This window comes from Erigeron canadensis, chromosome 4 (assembly GCF_010389155.1).
Source record: "Erigeron canadensis isolate Cc75 chromosome 4, C_canadensis_v1, whole genome shotgun sequence".
Lineage (NCBI taxonomy): Eukaryota > Viridiplantae > Streptophyta > Magnoliopsida > Asterales > Asteraceae > Erigeron > Erigeron canadensis.
The window spans coordinates 9,649,388-9,672,153 of record NC_057764.1 but is presented as its reverse complement, the minus strand read 5'-3'; the positions used below and the strand labels follow the sequence as shown (position 1 = coordinate 9,672,153).

At 35.9% G+C, this 22,766-nt stretch overlaps 1 long non-coding RNA gene across 1 annotated transcript; it reads right to left on the bottom strand.

Moving 5' to 3' along the window:
- Positions 1-21,349: 21,349 nt before the first annotated feature.
- On the bottom strand, positions 21,350-22,114 carry LOC122594893. Its single transcript, XR_006323138.1, has 3 exons — positions 21,882-22,114; positions 21,637-21,723; positions 21,350-21,525 (listed from the first exon to the last, which is right to left on the bottom strand). It is a non-coding gene; the product is annotated as an uncharacterized LOC122594893 (long non-coding RNA).
- Between the last annotated feature and the right edge of the window lie 652 nt (positions 22,115-22,766).

Here is a 22,766-nt window from a genome sequence, read left to right as displayed (position 1 = left end):
GTTTTCATGTGGGTGAAAATTTGAAACCATCGATGTTTTAGGAGTTCATCCCAGACAAGGATGCACCCAAGTATCTCTCAGTGATACTTCCACTCTCTCAGTGTTTCTAATATGTTAGATTTGGGAAGATGATGGTTCGTTAATCTTCATAGTAATGGACTTGCAGATTTCTACTGGAATAGACTCCAAGATCAAAGAATTAGGAATTTCAGTGATAGAGGTAAGCCAGAAGATAGGTTAATTAAACCTACACCATTGAAGAAGATTAAGAATCCATATGGCAAATTTCAGTTTGTTCAGAGAAGAATAAAATGTGGTAAGAAAGTTCCAACTATCAAATGGGATCAAGATATGCTGACAACAATGACATATTGGCAGATAGATATCAAGTCAGGCGAAGCACCAATGTTTGTTGATGATTCAAAGAAACAAATGTTGCTACGCATGTATGATCCGATGCAGGTTGTTAACTTGTCAAGAGGTGATCAGAGAAGACTTTTAGATACACCTTGTTCAGTAGTGGAATTTTGGAGAGTTGACCTCGTGCTGATGTCAGCACGAGTCAGATCGATTGGTTATTGATTCGGGCTTAATACTTCAAGTAAGGCCGAAGCCCACACGAACCAAAACCCTAATAGTATAAATACCAAGCTAATTCACGAAATTAGCATTCATTAGTGAATGAACTTTTGACGAATTTACGAATTAAGTTGATTTGTTGTTCGTGTGTTCTCCTATACGAATTACTACTTCGTGGGTGACCTTAGGTTGGTTAATTGCTCATTAATCGAAGGAAGGCAATAGCAATCTAGTTATCTCAAGAGGATTCCGCACTCTTGACATAACGAATCGCGTCTTATTACGATCCACGTAACTATAGGACCTTACATGAGGTATAGAACAACATTTAGATAAAGGGACAATGGTACATTGTATTTCGTAGACAAACTATGGGTTCCTTTCACTAGTGATTTACGGACATTAATTATGAATGAAGTTCTTAATTCAATGTATGCGGTACATCCGGGCACTGACGAGATGTATTTGGAATACATGAGTCGTATTGGTGGCTTGGCATGAGGAAGGATGTTGTTGAGTTTGTAAGTCGGTGCTTGACGTGTTTACGGGTTAAACCGGAACATTAAAAGCCTGTTGGATTACTCAACAACCAGAAATCCTTGAATGGGAGTGGGAGTGTGTGACCATGGATTTTATTACAAAACTACCCTGAACAAAGGGAGGCCATGATATGATTTGGGTGATCGTTGATAGATTGAAAAAGTCTAAATTCGCGAGAAAGACACCACAGAGAAATTGGCAAAGAAATATGTAAAGGAAGTCATGTCGAAGCATGGTGTACTGCTATTGATTATTTTGGACACAGATACTCGTTTCGATTCTAATTTTCAGCGAGGGTTTTAGAAGGTTTTTGGAAATAGGATGACATTAGTGCAGCTTACCATCCTCAGACCGATGTTCATAATGAGCGTACGATTCAAACATAAAAGACATGTTGAGAGTGTATCTTGAACTTAGGTGGTAACTAAGATGACCATCTACATTAGATAGAATTCTCTGATAACAATAGTTATCACGTGAGTATTAATATGGCACCTTTCAAGGCATGGTATGGACGGAAATGTAGACCACCTGTCTCATGGGTCGACTTTGATGATAGTCAGTTGGTTAGGCCTAAGTTTATAATAATGCCGTGACAAGCGTCATCTGAGCGTATTATTCAGAATTACTTTTCCGATCGTTTTAGTTAGTTTTGTTTAAATACGTCATTAGACTTTAAGACTTTATCAATGGATTAAGTGGATTTATGTTTCATTTGGACTTTATGAGCATTTAGACTTTGGAGAAATTGTGTGAGAACTCGTGAATAGTAGGAATACTAGTTGTCTTGTGGAAATGCCAAAATAAGTGGAATACTTAACATTTTATTAAATAAAGATTTGATAAATAATTATAGTCATGTTTATATTCGTTAGAAAGCTATTGAAAAGTTACATTCAACTATGTTGACAAAATAAATTTATGAGTCACGAGTTTTCTTGAATGGTCGAATCAAAAGAGTTTTAGTCAGGTCAAAGATGGGTCAAATTTGGTCAAAGCAAGGGATGGGAAGCAACAAAACCCTAGAAACCGTAACTCTAACCTCTCATTTCTCACTTTTCACTCACACACTCTTCCTCCCTCTCTTTCTTTTCTCTCCAGCCGCCCCCACCCCTCTCTCCCTCTAATTTCGGCGGCCACCATACAACCACCATCGAACCACCACAAATCATCATCAACTTCTTCATTTTCTTATAGTTTTTGGTAAGTTACGTTTAGATCTATGAATCTATATGTTTATGCTTCGTAAAAACCACGAATTTCTTACACTTTTTTGTATGAATCGGCTATGGATATATATATGTATATATATATATCTGAAAATCTTTACATATTTGGCTACAAATCGGTTTTGAGTGTGTGTAAATGTAAATGAATCCGAAAATCATGTATATATATATGAATCGGCTATACTTCTTCTTCCCCTTTCAAAACCGAATTCATCACCTAAATCTTCTTTCATATAAGTTTTTGGTAAGAGAAGTAAATGGGTTTCAACCCAAATCCGTTTTCCTTAAAAATCTTTTCATATATATGTATATAAATCTAGGGTAACAATCCGGTGATAACACTTTTAAAATAAGAACGGTTCGAACACTTAAAAACATCATTTTGATGCATTAAAAGTCCATAAAACTAACATAGTGCTCAACTAATTATCATTATTTAAGTATTTAACATAACATTGACCCGTCAAAATAAAAAAAAACACGGTTTTTTCTTTGTGCATCCATCTTGAATGCATATTCATCAAAATGATGCATCCAACAAAAAACGTGTTTTTTCGATTTTGACGGATTAATGTGTAGTTAAACACTTAAATAATGATAATTAGTTATGCACTATGTTAGTTTTATGGACTTTTAATGCATCAAAATGTAGTTTTAAAGTGTTCTCATTTGTTCTAATTTTAATTTGGTTCTTATTTGATAGTCATCCTATAAATCTATGTATAAATATATATATATATAGAGAGAGAGAGAGATCCGGATTCTTAACAAAAATATGTATAGTTTTCGGTTTTGAGTATGTAAATATGTATGTATAGTTCGAAATCTCTTAGATCCGAGAATAATGAACCGAAAATCTTTCAAATCCGAGAAGTTATATCCGAAAACCTTCCAAATCCGTGAGTTTGAGGTCCGAGAATCACTAGATCCAAAAAGTATGAACCGAAATACTCCAAAACCGAAAACCATAGATCCGAAATCTTCATATTGATGGTTGGTTCTGGGTCTTGTACTTGTAGATCCAAAAATGTTTATATATCCGAAAATATGTGTTGTTTCGGTTTTTACTGATTAGATCTACTTGGATCCAATTTGAAAATCGTGACTTTGGTCTTGAAATTGTGTTTAGATCTAATTTTGGGAGTCGTGTTCTTGTCGGTCAACCACCGGTCAACGCCGATCAACTGTGGTCAAAGGCAGAGTCATATTTTGCCTATTTTGGTCTTTTGGCAAAAATTAGGGTTTGTTGTTATTTAGAGTTTTTGAGGTCAAAATTGAATAAGGTTTTTGGAAAGTCAAAATTAAGGTTTGTAAAGTCAAATTGATTTAAGATTTGATAAAGTCAAAATTAGGGTTTTCTTGTCAATGTCAAAACTTGAGCTTTCTTGGTCAAAATCTGATTTAGGTGTTAGTCATTTCAAGTTATGTTAATAATTGAAATCAAATTGTCTTAATACCAAAGTTAATGTGGACATATATATAAAGAACCTATTTCATTAGAATAATCGAAGAACCCGCTGGTCTATAGAAATAGGGAGTATATATATACAAGGAATAATTTAAAATGACTTATGTGTATATTATATATATATATATACAAGACTTAAGTTAAATGAAGTTATTTACTTTAAAAAGGACCATATAAAGACTATATAAATTATAGAACTTTCCGAACTTAACAATTTTATTATGACGTTCCATATGAAGACCTGACGGAATATAAACAATAAAATGGGACTTTATTAATCGAATGATTTCACTTGGACAATTTTGAAGGACAATGGGACTATAATATATATTATGACATTTGACGAGACATACTGGCATTTCCTAAGACACTAGTACAGGACATGGACTTGTGCAATTAAGTAGGTACTTACTGGGTGACTTGTGGACGATGTAGGACTTTTGGACAGATAGTGAGCTTCTTTCATGTGTATCTGACTGTTCGTGTTCTTGTTCGTTGATTTAGGGTACTTATACTTGTGTTGCTTTCTGGTAAGTTTCGTACTCTTTTTACAAGTTTTGGGGTGGAAAGTATACTTATTTTTCAAACAGTTTTGTCGATTTCTGTTTATGTTCAATATTGAGCCTGTACGTATAGAGCTACTTGTGCCATTTGATGTGCTCTGATCTTGTTTGTATGTGTGTGATTGTGTGTTTGTTTGTTGTGCTTTGGACGTGCTTATTGTGTGAGTTTGAGAATTGAGACTTGAGACTTAGACTAAGACAGGTACCGTAAGGCCGGACTTTGAGACTTTGGGTCTCGTGATTTGAGACTTGTGACATTGAGACTTGTGACTTTGGGATTTGAGACTTGAGACTGTTGACTTGATATGGCGTATCTCTGCTCATTTTATATTGAACAAATATTTGTTTTGACTTAAAAGAATCGACAAAAGACTTATTTCATGACTAGACTTTTTGACTAAAATCTACGAAGTCACCAACCTTTGTATTGACATATTTTAGTATACTTTTCAGGTACTCAGACTAATCAGGGATAAAGACTTCTATGCCATGATTGGACTTCGGAGATTTATGCTCCATTGCTTTTGTCAGACTTTAAGGCTACATGTCTTGGACTATCCTGTTTATGGACTTATTGTATTAAGTTGTTTTAGCATCATTATGAGTTTTTTTTTTTTTGGTAAAAGGATATTCACCCTGTTTAAACTTTATATTAACAACCATGAACAATACATCACAAGTAATATGGCAGATTACGATATTAGTTCCTTATATGACATGCCATATAAGGTTAAACAAACTAAGAAGCACTACATATAAAAATACATCAAACGACTACATCAGTATTAAAGAAACAGACATAATAGCTAATGTATGTTCTTCACTTCAGTATCACGTGACACACGATGGATCATCACCATCCATAAGAAGACTCTTCGGTAACTTCCAGATTTCAAGTAGTTGTAGCACTTTCCTGTTTACCTTGAACCTGACCGAAGCTAATCTCATTCTGACCGTGTTAACAATGAGCTCCTTTAATCTTTCTGGGGTTCTCATGTTATTGGTAAACATACGATTATTCCTTTCTTGCCAACTAAAATAAACAGCTGCAGCAAGAATCAATCTACCGATTACACTTTTTGCAGATTTGCCTTTGGAAATCGGAATCAAGTAGTCTGTACTATCTTCGATATTCAGCACATGTCCAAGACCAGACATATCCCTAACAAGTGTCCAAACAGTAGTCGAGTATGTACACCTGTAGAAGCAATTTCTGAGAGGCTTTTATTGTCCGTCGCAATACAATTCTAGAGGCTGGTCGTGATGAAGAGAAGGCATCATCACCTCGTGATGACGTCAGCACGAAGTAGCAGTTCGTGTGAAGAGATCCAAAGCCCATGAAAGTGCTTCAAGTCCAGCCTATATATAGACGACTTAGGTTATTGTTTAGGGTTAATGGGTTTAGACTAGTCTGAAAGCTATTCATAGGATCGGTGTAGAGATCTATACACCGTGTCCATCCATGTAATTCATTATTATTGTCGTCTCTTTGATTGTAATCCGTAATTATTGAGATATTTTCTATACGGATTTATCATTGTATTGTAATCGAGATGACTGAATAATAAAGGAATTCGTTGTATATCTCTTGTTCTTTGTTCAATTCGTGCATATATGTTCATGTTTATTCGTAATCTTCAAAGACAATTACAATCGGATTTCGCACGTTTGTAGTTGTTTAGATCACGATTTGAACGGTCCTCGTGTTTCAACAACACCTAAAGAAAAGATGCGCATGTGAATCCGGACCTGTTTTACATAAAGAACAGCAAACAAGATTAAGGTTAGTTGCCCCGCCAACATCCCAAGGCTTCAACCTATCATGTGTCTTCAGTTTATTCTTTAGTATCATCCAAAAAAGGAAAGCATGTTTCGGAATACTCATTGAGAACCAAACAACATTAACCCACGCTACTTGCTCCTTCCTAACTCTAATCATATCCCACACATTAGAGCCAGAAAAATCAAGCTCCTTCCCATCAGAATTGCACCATATTAGAGAATCCGGTCTTCCATGTGTAACGGACGTTGAACAACCATCACCTAGTTTAGACCAAATAAAAGGCCTAATTATGGGGTGCAATTGCAGCAGCTTTCGCCAACCCTAGCTTACATTCGATTGAAGACGAAAATCTCAGAAATTTCGCCCCTTCAACCTATAAGAATGTACCCACTTAACCCATAAGGACTCACGGTTATTCAGAATACTCCACACATGCTTCACAATAAGGGCATTATTCATATGAGAATTGCGTCTTATACCTAGACCGCCTTCATATTTTGGAGTACAAACAGATTTCCAAGCAACTTTAGCCTTACCCTTTACCAAGACCCCTTGACACCATAAAAAACCTCTCATTTTTCGTTCAAGCTCATGAAGGATATGACTAGGAAGAATGAAAACGGAGGCCCAATACGTGTGCATAGAGATCAAAACATAATTAATTAATTGGAATCTACCTGCAAAAGATAAAGTCTTATTCCTCCAATTCGTGATTTTCTTTTCCATGCGCTCAATAAGAATGGCACAATCTTTGTACACAAGTCTAATCGATATCAAAGGAACCCCTAAATATTTTACCAGTAGCTGACCTTCTTCAAGGGCATAATATCTAATATGGCATTCTTCACCCGGTCAGAAACATTACAAAAAAAAACGGTACTCTTTGGAAGACTCGGAGTCAGCCCTGACATGTCTTTGAAAACATTCAAAGCATCCATAATAACCTTTGCTAAATCTAAATCACCATGAGTAAAAAGAAATAAATCATCTGTAAAACATACATTTATAATAGATTGTTGCACACATTGGTGATGGAAAGTAAATGGAGAATCCAACGAGACACGCTGCAACAACAAAGTGAGTACTTCCATAACCAAAGTAAAGAGATAAGGGGACATAGGATCACCTTGTCGTAGGCCTCTTTTACCTTCAAAATACCCATGCAGGTTTCCATTTATGCTAATAGAGAAAGAAGCAGATGTCACACAAGCCATAACCCACGTAACCATCTTGGGGTGGAAACCAAAGCCTATGAGAATCCTTTGCAAAAACCTCCAATCAACAGTATCATAAGCTTTTTGGATGTCAACTTTAAAGGCACAACGTGGTGGGCCTCTATTAAGGTGATATCCATGCATAAGCTCTGGGGTAAGAAGAATATTATTCGATATTGCACGACCAGGAATGAAGGCTGATTGGTTAATACTAACCACATCATCCAATCCCTCCGTTATTCCTTTGGTAAGAATTTTACCGAGGCATTTATAAAGAACATTACAACTGGAGATAGGCCGATAATAAGTAATTATGGACGGAGTAGCAACTTTAGGAACAAAAGCAATAGTCGTATGATTTAGACCCTTAAGAATGTTGCCATTACGGAAAAAGCCGAGGTATATCCATCAGGTCCCGGAGCCTTATCATCACCAATAGAAAACATGGCATCCTTTATTTCAGTATCTGTTACATGTCGAACCATATTTCTAGCTTTCTGTCCATTAATTTGTTTAGAGAATAAGGAATTAGATGGTAACCTGTTCGCACAGCCTTTGACCCCTAGGAAGTTCACATAATGGCATACAATTGCATCAGGAACCGCACTACCTTCATATTCATTACTAGTTATATCCCTGATTAGCTCAATATGGCTTCTATGATTACGACTTTTGACCGTATTATGGAAATAAGTAGAATTCGAGTCACCTACCTGTAGCCATTTTATTTTAGCCTTTTGCTTCAGAAATCGCTCCTCATCCAATGAGACTGACATAAAACTTTGTAAGCATTTAACTTCTTTTTCTCTAAGATTCACATTAGATGGAGATTACCTTGCTTATGAAGAAGACTACGCAATGGAGATTCAGAAGAAGAAGGTAATCTTTATCAAGTTCCTTCCTAAGCTACTCAACACGAATATGGAGATTACCTTGCTTATGAAGAAGACTACGCAATGGGTGCTTAAGGGCTTTCAACTTCGAAACAACTTTAAACATATTATGTCGCTCGACCTCCATTCGCCATGATGTATCAACAATATCTCTAAAGCCATCCTTATCAACCAAGAAATTAGCAAACTTGAATGGTTTTGGAAGAGACCTAAAAACCTTAGGTATTTTCAAGACGCATGGAGAATGATCAGATACTCGGTAGGGCTGGAAAATTGCAACAGAAGTCAGAAATTTAGTTGTAAAATAAATGTTTCCCATAACCCTATCAATCTTTTTCAAAATTCCTGTTCCTTTCTTGGGTTTTTGGTTCCAAGTGTAGTGGAGACCTGTACTATTTATATCAAACACATCAATCTGATTAACACACTCCTTAAATTCCCGCATCCCAATACTAATAGATGATGACTCCGCAAACTTATCAGCCAAATTAAATGATGAATTAAAATCACCTAAAAAACACAAAGGTTTATCACGAACAAGCAACTTATGTTGACATAAATTGCTCCAAAGCTCTCTACGGTCTTTGTAATGGTTCATAGCATAAACAAATGAGCAAAACATAGACTTTTTATCAAGTTTAAAAAAGATCTGAATATGAATAACCTGCTTCGATTGGCTTAGCACCATAACGTCCACCATGTTTCCATTCGATGTCCAGTCCCAAGTTCTACAAATATTCTTACAAACACTAAACAAGCGTGTCACATCCATATGAGATTCCATAATGGCACAAACCTGAAGTTTATTTTCTCTCACAATATTTCGAACCTCAGTTTGTTTCAGGGGCCAGTTCAAGCCCCTTATGTTCCATGCAGCTATACTACCCATTGGAAACCTTTTGACCGGGAGTGCTTGCCCCCTCAGAATTTAATGGATCCGTACCTGCAGCCATGAAGTTAGAAGTCTCATCCTCGACTATTATTGTTTCCACATCCTCATCCGAGTCATCATACAGGGAACTAGTACTAGGTTGCGACTTATCATGTTCTTTAACCGGTTGTATAACATCTTCCTCTGCTCCTTCGCCATAGTCATTGAGTAGTTCATAAGGATTGCTAGTAGGTACCTTTGTTCAACTTCTTTCTGTTGCATCGGCATGCGATTTTTTAACTGGCACATAAATTACTTTCTGTTTTTGTTTCTTCATTGGGATACCTTGCTTATTCTTCTTTTTGACTTCCTGAAAACCCTCCTCATCTACTTTAGGCCCCGTCTTTTTGGATAATTTTAATCCTTTTTGGACACTGATCATCATTATGTCCAAATATATGGCATGTCGAGCACCTAGATGGCTTCCACTCATATTCAACCTTTATTTTCTCATTTGTATATCCATCTCCATCCAATTCAGGGATTGCAATAAGTAATTCCTTTTTAAAATCATTTTCCGCTGAAATGTCTATTAATGCTCGGACATAGTTACATCTCCCCCATGATTTTAAGCACAATATGTGTTAGAAATCAAAAAATAGTGGTAATTGTAATTTAAGTTAGTGGACTTACTTGTTGTTAAGTCATAGTTTAATGATAACTAAGGTTGAGGGACTAGATGTGATAATTAGAATATGTATAGGGAGAGACTATAAATACCCTCATACTTTAGATATCATTAACAAGCTTGAACAACAATCATTCATTCCAGTAACCTTTACACACACATTAATTCCAATCATCCACTTTCTCTCTCAAAACACACACTCCCACACCAAGAACACACACACATCCAATCCGTCATTGAATCTATGAATTCAGGGTAGAAATCGTGTTATCTACATGTGGTATCAGAGATAAACATCATTCTGATATCGATCCATTACTGAATTCGATCATAGATTCATCAAAAATAAAAAATAATCAGTTTTTTTTTTGTTTGTTATTTTGTAGTCACTGTTTCATCAAATTTCATCTCTCAATTCACATAAAATCATAGTTTTTTGTTCACCAATAGATTCGTGATAGTTTAAAACATAATTCTGTCAAGTTTCTAGTTCCAATTCGATCTAAATCTGAAGTTTGAATTTAGGATTTTGGCACAAAATTTGGGTTTTGAATCTGTTGTGTTTTGTGTTGAATTTTGTTCGTAGATTTGTAGCTAAGGTGAAAACGATCAGTTTGCAAGTGATTTCAAGTTCTAACTCCTAGTAAATCAAAAGTTATTGAAGCTTTTTTAAGTCGTTAATGGAGTTTGTGTTTGAAACTGATGTGTTGATGAAGAAGATGACATTAGGACGATCATGGCTAGGACGATCTTCATAAGATCGTCTCAGCTTTTGAACCTTCACTTTTCATTCTTGTGCTTAGTGGCTTGTAGGACGATCTTCTCAAGATCGTTCTGACAAGTGTTGTGTGTTGATAAGTATTTGTTTGTGGCTAATTAATCCGAACGGATTGGTTTGGTCAATTCAAATACTTGAAAGTATTTTACCTTTGAAAATATTGAGACAGAAAGCTAGGACGATCTTGTCAAGATCGTCTCAGCTCACTGACCCTAGACGATCCTGAACAAGATCGTCTCAGGTTTCTTTACTTGTTGGTGTGTTTTAGTTGATCATTCGAAGTTGTTGTGATTGGCAATCAAACACTTCTTGGGTAACTAATCTTCTAGATTGGTTTTGCTCAATTTTATTCCTTCAAATACATACTAAAACTATGTCTGATTTCCAAAATACTTAGAATTTTTCTTCAAATTCTCAAGAACCCTAGGACGATCTTCATCAATACCGTCCCATTTCTCAAAGTTCTAAATCAATTTTCTTTTAATTCGTTTCATTTTTCATTATTCAAAAATCCAAAAACAAACCTCAATTTCAATTCCACTAAATCTTCCAAGACGATCATCTTCAAAATCGGCTCACTTTTTCCTTCATTCTAGGACGATCTCCATCTAGGACGATCTTCATCAAGATCGTTTCACTTCCTGATTTTCTTCAACTCTTAATTCAAGTCAAGTTTCAAATCAAATCATTTTCAAATGGCTTCCCGTGAAGCATTGACATTGGGTTCAGATACAAGACCTCCAGTTCTCTACCGTGGATCCTATAGACTATGGAAGAAAAGATTTATGGACTATGTGGAATGTCAACCAAATGGTCACCTGCTTAAAGATTCCATCCTTAATGGACTTGCAGTTCATCGCCATCCCACTACCGGTGCAATACTCACTCTTGATCTTTCGAATGCTGAAAAAAAGATCGAACAGCTACGGATAACAGAGCTAGATCATGCTTATACAAAGCACTACCAGATGAAATCAATGGCTCTGTTGATTCTTATAATACAGGCAAGGAGATATGGGATGAAGTAGCAAGACAAATGGAAGGATCTGACGTGACTTCAACAATAAGACTGACAAATGTGTTGACTGAGTTTGACAACTTCAGCAAGTTGCCAAATGAATCTCTAGAGGCTGTCTACTGTAGGTTCTGCAATGTCATAAATGAACTTAGGAAGAACAATGTCAAGAAAACAGAGATTGAGTTAAACATCAAATTCATCAAAGCTCTTGGTCCAGAATGGGAAGATTTTGGAACACAGATTAAGCAACATCAAAATTTGACCAAGTTCACCATTCATAATCTTCATGAACACCAAGTTCTAAACAAAGCTTCATCAAGCAAAATGCCAGAAGTTGTATCTGGTGATCCTTTGGCATTGATTGTTGAAAAGAAGGTTTCTGAAGCTCTTAAGAGGCAAATGGTAGTTGTTTCTTCATCTGATGAGGAGGGAGATTATTTGGTGGCTACAAGAGATGGTGTTTCAGATGAACTATATCAAGCTCTTACCACGGTAACAAAACATTTCAAAATAAAATTTTACAAAGGAAGGCCAACAAACAACAATCTCCGCACTTCTTCTACAAGTGAATTTCCCAAGAAAGATCACTGTCATCCTAAGAGTTATGAGCAAGGTGAAGCAAGCGGATCAAAGCATGGTGATTCGAAGGAAGCTAATGAGAAACAAGTTGTTGAGAAGGGTAAGGCGTCAGACAAAAAGTGCTACAATTGTGGTAGTCCTGGACATTTTGCTGTTGATTGCAAGCAACCTTGAAAGCGGAACTATGAGTATTACAAGCAGAAGATGTTGTTAGCCAAACTAGTTGAAGCAGGACATGCATTGCCCGCTGAAGATGACAAATGGCTATTACATTCTCATGATGAGGATGAAGATTTCTCTGCTAATGTTTGCTTTATGGCGAGGTTAGCCAAGGACAAAGTTTTTGAAGCTGAAAGCACTGATGATGAATACCCGGATGATGAAGTAAATCTCGACTCTACTTTTTCATCAATTAAGGATAAAGAGTCATGTAGATTAGCTTTGTCAAACTTGACAACTCAAATAAAATCTTTAGCCAACAAAAACAAAAAGTTGGAAAATAGTGTTTCATTTTCTAAAAGTAAATTTTCAAAACTTCTTGAAGAACATTCGAAATTACTTTTTGAACATGATGCTATTAAACAAGACTTTCAAATATATAAAGACAAAGTATTGGTTAAAAAGTGTGAGTTGAAGGCCTCTCCTGATTCTAAGTTATTACAAAAAGATGAGTTTAATGGGTGAATTAACATTTTTCTTAGGTTTACAAATTAAACAAACCATGGATGGTATTTTTATTAACCAAGAAAAATATGTCAGAGATTTGTTAAGAAAATACAAATATGATTCTATCCCATCGAAAACCACACCTATTTCAGCTCAATTGAATTTGGATTCTGACCCAAATGGTAAACCAGTGGACCAAAAGGAATATCGTGGAATGGTTGGTTCACTGATGTATTTAACTACCAGTCGACTAGTTATAATGTTTGCAACATGTCTATGTGCCAGATTTCAGGCTAATCCTAAAGAATCACATTTGCATGGTGTTAAACGCATTTTCAGGTACCTGAAAGGATGCCCTAGCCTTGGTCTTTGATATCCCAAAGGCTCAGGGTTAGATCTAATGAGTTATTCAGATTCAGATCATGCAGGTTGTAAGATTGATAGAAAGTCTACAACTGGTGGTTGTCACTTCCTGGGGGGAAAACTGGTGAGTTAGACCAGTAAGAAGCAGACTTCGGTCTTAATGTCAACTGCTAAGGCATAATACATTTCTGCGGCCAGTTGTTGTCCCCAGATTCTCTGGATCAAAAACCAGTTACTTGATTATGGTATGAAATATACAAGAACCCCAATCTTTTGTGACAACACCAATGCAATTGCTATATCTTACAACCCAGTGATGCACTCGAAGACAAAGCATATTGACATCAGGTATCACTTCATTCGTGATCATGTTATGAAAGGAGACATTGAAATACATTTCATCCCCACTGATAAACAGTTAGCTGATGTTTTTACAAAACCTCTTGATGAGAAAACTTTTAAACATCTCATCAGTGAACTGGGTATGTTAAATCCTCATTAAACTGGAGAGGCCCTCCAGTTGAGGATGGTCCAGGTGATCCTTGATTGGTTGGAGATTGAACGCCTTGATGTACTCAAAGACTATTCATTGATCAAATGGATCACATTTTCAGGGGGAAAAATGCAACTGGTGAATATCTCAGTTGAAACTGGCATCTGGAAAATCTCTCCAGTATGCTAGTTTGGTCTTGTCTTAAACTAGTGGTCAACCAGATTTCATAATGTTATGTTTTACTTGGTGAATACTTGTGACACGTGATGATACTCGAGTGTTTGTATCGCTCTCACAAACGTCACCTGACATGTCTTACGTGTCAAGACTTTTTGCTGAAAATTATTGCACTTTTTATGGGAATTGTTGAAGTTAATGGGTGAGTGGGAATACCAGCCGTCATAGCATTAAATGCTTGATGGGAGGTATTAAATGTTTTTAAATTCTCAAAATTACTAAAAATCAAATTTTGAAATTGTGTGTGAAATTTGAGGATTAAAATATCTTTTCGTATATATATTGGTAATATTTTACTGCCTATATATACCCCCACTAAATACTTTTCTCATTTACTTCGCACAAAATTCCTTTCATTTACTCTTCCAATCATTCACAATTCAAGATCCCTTTCTGTCTTTCTTCTTTAAATCCAAAACCCTAAATCCAAAATCTCAAATGGCTCCTAAATCATCATCTTCTTCATCTCGCTCTCGTGATGTGAATCTACTCACTGTCGAGTATTATCCATCCGAAAATGTTTCTCATACTGTTGGTGCCCCCATTAGTTCAAAATTAATAAAATTAAATCCAAAGAATCCAATGGCATCTCTTCAAGGGCATCAGGCCACTGATTCTCTCATTGGGAAAATCCAAACCTTTCTTCGGGATTCTCCCCTCAGTGATGCTTTATCTTTGAACCCAAACAAGTTGTTTCATGATTACTTGTGCGAGTTCTGGTACACGGCGTCCAATTTTGATGACTGCTCATCTATCTCCTTCACTTTAAAGGATGGGTCAGTCCCGTGTACCATCACCACTGAGACATTGAGGGAGGCCCTTAACCTCAATTACTGGAGACAAGATGAGAGTCCAGTGGTGATTTCTCCTAATATCAACTTCCGTCAGGTCTTCCTTGACATGGGGAATAAAGAAGTCTTGGAGGGAGGTGTACTGAGGACCAAAGGATCAATTACTATGAGAGGGCTTTCACCATCCTGGAAGTACTTCATGGTCCATTTGGTGGAAAGTTTAGGTGGGAGTTCTGGTGGTTTGGACCAGATAAACTCTTTCCAAGCAGAGATGGCATACTGCCTGTGGAATGGACTAAGGGTGGATTTCGCAAACATCCTGTTTAGAAGCCTGGTGTTTAAGATAAAAGGCAACAGGGGTCCTTGTATCCCATTCTCGCGATTTCGATCCCTTTGTTTCGGCTAATTCTGGGTAGAGAAGAATACAGCAACACGCAATCTTTATACTCTGTGCTAGAATTATTAAGAAATCTGGACAACCTTGTGTCCACATCTGATGAAGTCTAGATTTCTCGAAGAATGCTACTGGCATTCTCTAGAACTGAAGCACCACCACCAGGTGAGTCAGAAAGACAACTGGGCGGGCCTCAAAATAATGAGGGACCCACCAGTTTGTCTGCAGATGCTGTGACTGTTGCAGAACCTGGAGATCTCCCCTCAGGCATCCAGGCGGTTCCAAAGGCAAGAAGATCTACTAAAAGTAGAAGAAGATCTAGATCATGACTTGCTATATCTGACCAGTCACAGCCAGTGATCGTAGTCCCTGAATCATAAGCCCATGATATCGCAACTGAGGAAAGAGCAGTTGTAGTTGAGGCTCCAGTTACCTCTTTTCAGGGAGAAGATGCTTCGGCAACAGATCCTATAACTGATGAAACCATTGAGGAAACTCAAACTGGTCATCAGGAGTCTGAACAACCTATTCAGCCACCCCCAACATTTATGGATCTTGGCATAAATGAGGGTGAGTTTCAGCTTGAATCTTTGGATTCATCTGAGACTGAATCTGACCAGGAGATGGCTGATGCAACTGTACTTGATCAGCTCCCTTCTCTCCTTGGTCAGCCCCAAGAACCACAAGTTTCAGTTTCACCACTTGACTTCTCCTCCTTACAAGAAATTCCAACATTCGCCTCTCGACAACTACTTTCATCCATGAATGTGCCTAGAGATAGACACATTCTTACACCACCGTCGCCGACGTTCACACCTGAGCATTCTCAGCATGAACGTCACATTGAATCTCTTCCCCTTCCTTCTTCAACAACTTCTATTCCTTCAGCTGGTGCAACAACAACGGGAGAACCTTCACTTTATGTACCTCCTCCAGTTGTATCTGTTGCATTCCGAGCAGGTCCAGTGGCACCTTCCCCTCCGTCACTGGACAGCCAGTTCGTGTCTTTCCAAACCGATATCTCAAACCTTTTAACAAGGGTGGAGGATATTCAAAAGACACTGAACAAAAATACCAAGTCCCTCTCCAAATACCACAAGGATCACATCACTAATGTAAGGGCGGTTGATTTGGGGATTAACAAGTTCTCTAGCAATGAGGACTTGGTATTCAGGAAGCTCAACGAGTTGGTCATCAGCTGCAATTCACTGGCTACTTCTTTAAAGGAAGATTTTGACTTAACTCAATCAAAGGTACACACATCCATCACCAACCTGCTGAATAATACTGTCAGATCATCAGAGGTTAAGTTGAACGAATTAGAAAGACAGGTCCAATTACTTGTTGAAAAACCTGGTCTGGATGTTGTTGAGCTTGGCAACCAGTTGGCAACTTTAGTTGGTCAGAAAATTGAAAATACCTTGGCTTAAAGGGAGAGTAATTTGATAGAAAGGGTGATATCTGAGATCACCAAGCCTGCAGCGCCCCAGGTTGATCTCACCCCCATAACATCTGAGATCAATCAGTTGAGGTGCAGTCTGGATACATTAGCCAGCAAGGTATCTGATCACACCACTGCAATTGAAAAACTGACCACTGAAGCTGGCAAAGAAAAGGAGGAAGAAGTTGGAAAGGAAGCACCGGCAACTGGGCTCTCCCCAGATGATTTAAATATACTTCAAGCAATTCAAAAGAGTCAAGACACCACTTGTCGAAATGTCATGACTCAATCTCAAGAGATTAATCATCTATGGAGGACAGTTCACATGTTATGTGGAGTTTTCAAAGAGTGCAAGAACATGTAATCGTGGCAGCCTCTAGATCGCTTGCCCTCCAGTCATGCCGATTTTGAAGCTATTAGGCAAGGACTAGATGCTGCCAAGGGGGAAAGGTCTGTTTGTGCCCCTCGCACTCTTGTTGAAGCTTCAGGTTCAGGGAAGGAGATGGTTGTTGCTACCAGTACTGAGGCTGGTGAGTAGGTAATTGAATCTTTTGATGATGTGGTTAGGGGGAATGTGGATAAAGGAATGGCCATTGCAACTGATGACTCTAAGAAACCTTCCGCCGATGCACCCATTTTGGAAACTTTCAATATTGATCAATTGCCTCCAGTTATTGAAAGTGAAAGTCAGAAATTAGCAAAGGTTGGGTAGCTAGTCAAGGAAAGGAAGAAACAAATGAAGGCTAATCAGTTTTAATCAAGAAAAAATCTTCCAACCCCTCTTGTTGATGTAACTGACGCACAACTCCTTGGCTTGCAACTGTTGGAATATAAGAAAATCAAAGAAGATCCAAGGATTGTTAATGCCCAGAAGGAAATGCTTGAAGTAGAACTGGACAAACACTACCAAGATGATGAAGTTGGTCTTAATGCCAAGTGTTTGAATGTATCGGTGGAAAAGGCTAAAAAGATAAGGTCAGAAAGGATTCTCAAAAGGATTGAACAAGTTAAAAAGGTGGTCAGCAAAGTATTAACTCCACCCAAGTCCAAAGGAAGAAAACAGAAAGCCTTATCAAGAGATGCAAATCTGAGGACTTGGGTAGAACCATCTGAACCCACAACTGATGATATTCGAGCTGCTACTCACAAACTGAGCACAAGCAAGATCAAGCTGACCAATGAATCAGAGGCTCGCACATACTTATCTGATGTACAACGTCGAAGGCACAATAAAGGTAAGATCACTGATGTAAAAGTATCGATCAAGCCTGGTGCCAAACATTTTGTTGTTGAGGTTCAATACTTTGGTGGACCCAAAAGAACAACTGAGAACCCTGATGTCCATCAGTATGGTCATTCAGAGCATGTGGAGATGTTGAGCTTGTTGGAGTGTAGGCAGCGAAAGAACAAGGTTGAAAAAGGCTGGGAATATGTATTGCAAAATCTGATCAAGTTCAAGGAAAACATTGAAGAAAGATTAGGCCTTGACCTTGAAGACAAACAGCCAATCTCATCTGTTTAAGTTTTCCTTCTATCTATCTACTTGTAACTTTATTTACTTTCTTGTAACTTCATTGTAAAATTATGTATATACAAGTTACCAGATTGTAATTCACAAGTTAGATAACTGATAAGATCTACAAACAATTAAAACTAAACCCAAGGCATTTAATGATCTATAAAAATGTCTTGGAAACTTAATAGGTTTTATCAAACTCAAGTTTCAAAATACTTGGCAATATTTCAGGACAATTAGGGGGAATTTGTTAGGTCCAGTTTTAGCTATAAACTGAAGCTCTCCAGCTGCATCTGGAGAGAATGAAAAATTGTCCTAAATATTAGAAGTCCAGTTGCATTGTACAGTTTAAGCAACTGATGACTTCCTCCAGTTAAGATCTGAAGACATAAATCTGAAGACCTTCCAATTGAAGTCGAAGACAACAAGTGGAAGAAAGGAAATGGCAATGGCAGCGAAGCCCAGTTGACATTTCACCAGATCAATCAACTGGAGATCCTTCGGTGTAAACGCCTTTACAAAGCTTTACACTGATTACGAGGAAGATCTTTTACACTACATCCTTTTAACCGGACAATAATCTTGTTTGTGGATAAAAGTGCAAAGATGTAGAGTGGTTGAATAAAGTAACCTTTTGTCTTACTTTATTTAGCACACACAAAGGATTATTTACTAATACTTTTGTGTGCTGTCAACCATATTTGTACGTCGAAGTTGAGATCCCTATGCTCATACCTCAACTATAAATAGAGGTCCTTGCCCAAGCATTTCAACAACTTTGCAAACACATACATTCTGCAATATTGGTGAACTTGTGCAATATTCTCTCAATCGCAAAAAGGAACATTTCACAACTTTAAGTGTTTCGATTGTTAGGAGAATTTCCAAGTATAGATCAATTGTATTTCATAGGTTGTTAGGATATTTACATCTTCGTATTATCTTGGTTCCGCAACAACCTTGTATTTTATTTAACAATCAATAAATAAAATACACTTGAAAAATACATATTGTCTCATCAATTATAAGTTTCTTGTCATTTATTTATTGCATTGTATTTACTTATAACTTGTCACCTTAATAAGTTTACTTTCAGATTACCTGGTACACAATCACTCTAAACCTGGTCACGTCCAGATTAAGTGATTGTGTTGCAAAGTACACTCACCATTGACATAGAGGTGTCTTCAGCACTCATCTAGTAATAGTTGAGACTTATATTCTTAATAAAAAGCTCCAAGAAGATAAACCAAATAATGTTGAACTCGAAAGAAAGATTTCCGATTTAAATCAAACTTGTTTTCTGAAAGGCGTTGAGATTGAAAATCTTGAAAAACAAGTTGAGGAATTTAAAAAGAACATACTTTTCTATCAAGAGAAGTTATATAAAGTTGAACAAAACCCTCTCTTGGATTTCACTGCTTATTTCAACAAGTCAAAAATTGACAAAACGGGTCTTCTTATCGGGTTGGGATTTGAGAATATCACTATATTACAAAAAGCCAAAGAGGAAATTGAACCTTTGTATGATGAAAAATTTCTTCGACTTGGTATGATACAACAGTTTATTCGTCCATTGGATGACGAATTTGAGAATGATGAAGTTGAGAGAATACCAAAACATGAGTTTTTGATTAATTACGATGCAATATATGATTCGTACAATACTAAAGAATCTTCAATTTTCAAATTGGAAGAAATTGCATCAAATTTTCAAAACCAAGAATCTGTCGGTACTCCACCTAAACCAACTAAAATGTATGTTCCAACCACACTTTTGGAAAAACAAATAGAAGGTTTACAACAAAAGGTGGAATCTCAACAAAAAGTTATTAATCACCTAAAGTCTCAAAATCCGAATTCAGAGGATAAATATTTTGTTGTTGATACTAAGAAAGTTTGTGTGAATGTTTCTACTCAAACTAACCTAAATTATTTAGTAGACCATTATACCCAGACTACTTGTGATTCATCTACCAATACTTCCACTCAGACCTTGACTGATTCTCTTAAGTGTACTTGTCAAAATGCTGCTACCTTTATAGCTGATGATTATGTGCAATATGATTTATCCAATGAAGAACTTGCGCATAGTTTAGTTTTGATATGGTAGTTTTATAGGTTTTCACATGTGATACTATTGATGAGTTGGTTGTTTACCCTAGGCTTAGTGCTAGTATAGGTGTTGATACTTCTACTCAATTTTCTTATGCGACCAAAGATGTGTCAGTTCAAGTTGAACTAATTTCTTAGACCACCCATGATGTCAAAATATTCACAACTGATTTGTCACATATCATTAAGTTACAAGTCACATAAGTTAATATGGAATATTTTTTTAATGATTTATGATAAAATTCTACAAGCTCATATTCGCTGAAACTTTTGATAACTTTATCTATTTTTTATTAGGATGAAACGAACAATTCAAGTTTTCAAATCTTAAACTACTGTAACCTTAGAGTGTTATAAACTTACATGATTTTTTACTTAATTCATTTCGCACGTTAACTATATTTAAAAATTCCATAATCACAGACTAGTCAGAAAATTCACTGTTGCGCGCAGAAAAGTTTTATAAAAGTTAAGGGCCTTTGAAGCTTCAAAAGAATCCAAAATTTTATACTGTACACTCTTAACATCTTAAAAATGTTTCTGGAAAAAAAAGTAAACTTCCAGCTCATAAAATCGACCAAGATATGACTATTTGAAGTCAAGCTAAATCTATTCAGAAAACTCAGCTCTGCGCAGTTTTGTTATAAAATTCGTTTGACAACCTTAAACTTCATATTTTTACACAAAACCAATTCCACCAGAAAGTAGACCTCCTGAACTTAATTTTAGACACCAAAAACGTGACTTAACCATCTCCCATGACCAAGATACAGCCTTTCAAAGTTAACAAACCAAATCCGTGCAGATTCTGAAATAACCCAAACTTACTGTTTTAAAGACTACTACAACTAATATACCACTACTACAAAAATGGGTATTTTACACGCTTATAAATGGCTTTTTTACACGGTTTTTGATCCGTGTAAAAGAGTTATGTAACTGATTATACCCCTTATTTACACGGTTCAACCTCTCTCAAATGATCAGATTTTTTTACACGGCTATATCAATAACCGTGTAAAATTTCATTTCAATAAAAAAAAAAAATTCTACCAGCTTGTTGCTACATCTTGTAATGACAATATCTATAACATCAAGCTGCTTCAGTAATCTAAACAATCTAACCCAAATTTATTACTATAATCAACGACATTAAAAGACATTTATATAAAAGAATCAAAATCACTACAAAAACAAAACATATAATTAATACCTCACTATTAAAAATCAAAATACAACTAATTTATGGATCTAAAATCAAAATATAACTAAGTTATGGATCTAGATTTCAACACTTCTATTATACCTGCAGTTTCATTCAAATCAAAATCAATCACAATAATAAATTCCTAATCAAAAATCTTTTACTAAACATAGATAAATAATAACTTTTAGATATAAAGATCTAATAACTTACCAGATGTTTGAGTGACATATTTTCATAAAGTGAATAATATATATAGCATGTTATTTATGTACCCACTCCTTCAACTTTTTTTTGAATCTGGAGATTTTGGAAGATGAAAAAAAATGTTAATTATGTAAATTTTAATAATCAAAATAATAATGATAATAATGTAAAAACTGAATTTAATTGAAACAAATAAATAGATCTACATACATATATATATATATACGTATATAAGTGACTAACTAAATTACCTTAACAAATATCATATCCACAAATTTCATATCTATATATGATTGTAGATCTAATATAATCATGTTTTCCAATGTAAGCTTCTCTTGTGTAGGGTTGTTTTTATCCTAGAGATCACAAACTAAAATAAAAAGAGTTGTTGCTTTTTGGTTTGGTCAGATCGGAAAAAAAAGGGAAGAAAATAGAACATGAAAAAGAGTAAGTAGGGAGTAAAAAATTGAAAATGAAAAAGATATATAAGGACAGATAGAGATTTCAAATATTTTGGATAAGTTTCAATTTTTTGGCTGATTATACGGAGGGAAACAACAATTTTACACGGTTTTTTAAGTGACCGTGTCAAAATTTCCGGGTTTTTCCATTTTACACGGGTGAGTTGTTATACGTGTAAGTAGACCGACTTTCTTATTTTCTTATTTTACTCATTTATGTTGTAAACCGTGTAAAATAAGCATAGACTAATGCCCCCTTTTGTAGTATTGTACATATATAAACTTTCAAATCTTTCCAACACCTATTTACATCTGTTATTATGATTTTCATGCCTTCATAATTGGATTTCTTTAATTACATTAATAATGCTACAATAAATACGTAAACTTTTAACATTAATATGATTTATACTTCAAGCTTTTTATTTAACCCTAAAAAAAAGTCTTTTATTAGTTCTTGTAAATTTTGCCATGATATATTCATCAAATAGGTTACTTATAATTTAAAGATCAATAAGTATAAAGATATATATATATATATATGTGTGTGTGTGAAAAGAAAAGACTAGTAATTTACCCCAAGATTGATGATCACTCCTAGATACCTTGACAACATAAAATATAAATCTGTAAGGATTTTAACCAGAGATTTTTATATGAATGTTTTCTTTAAAA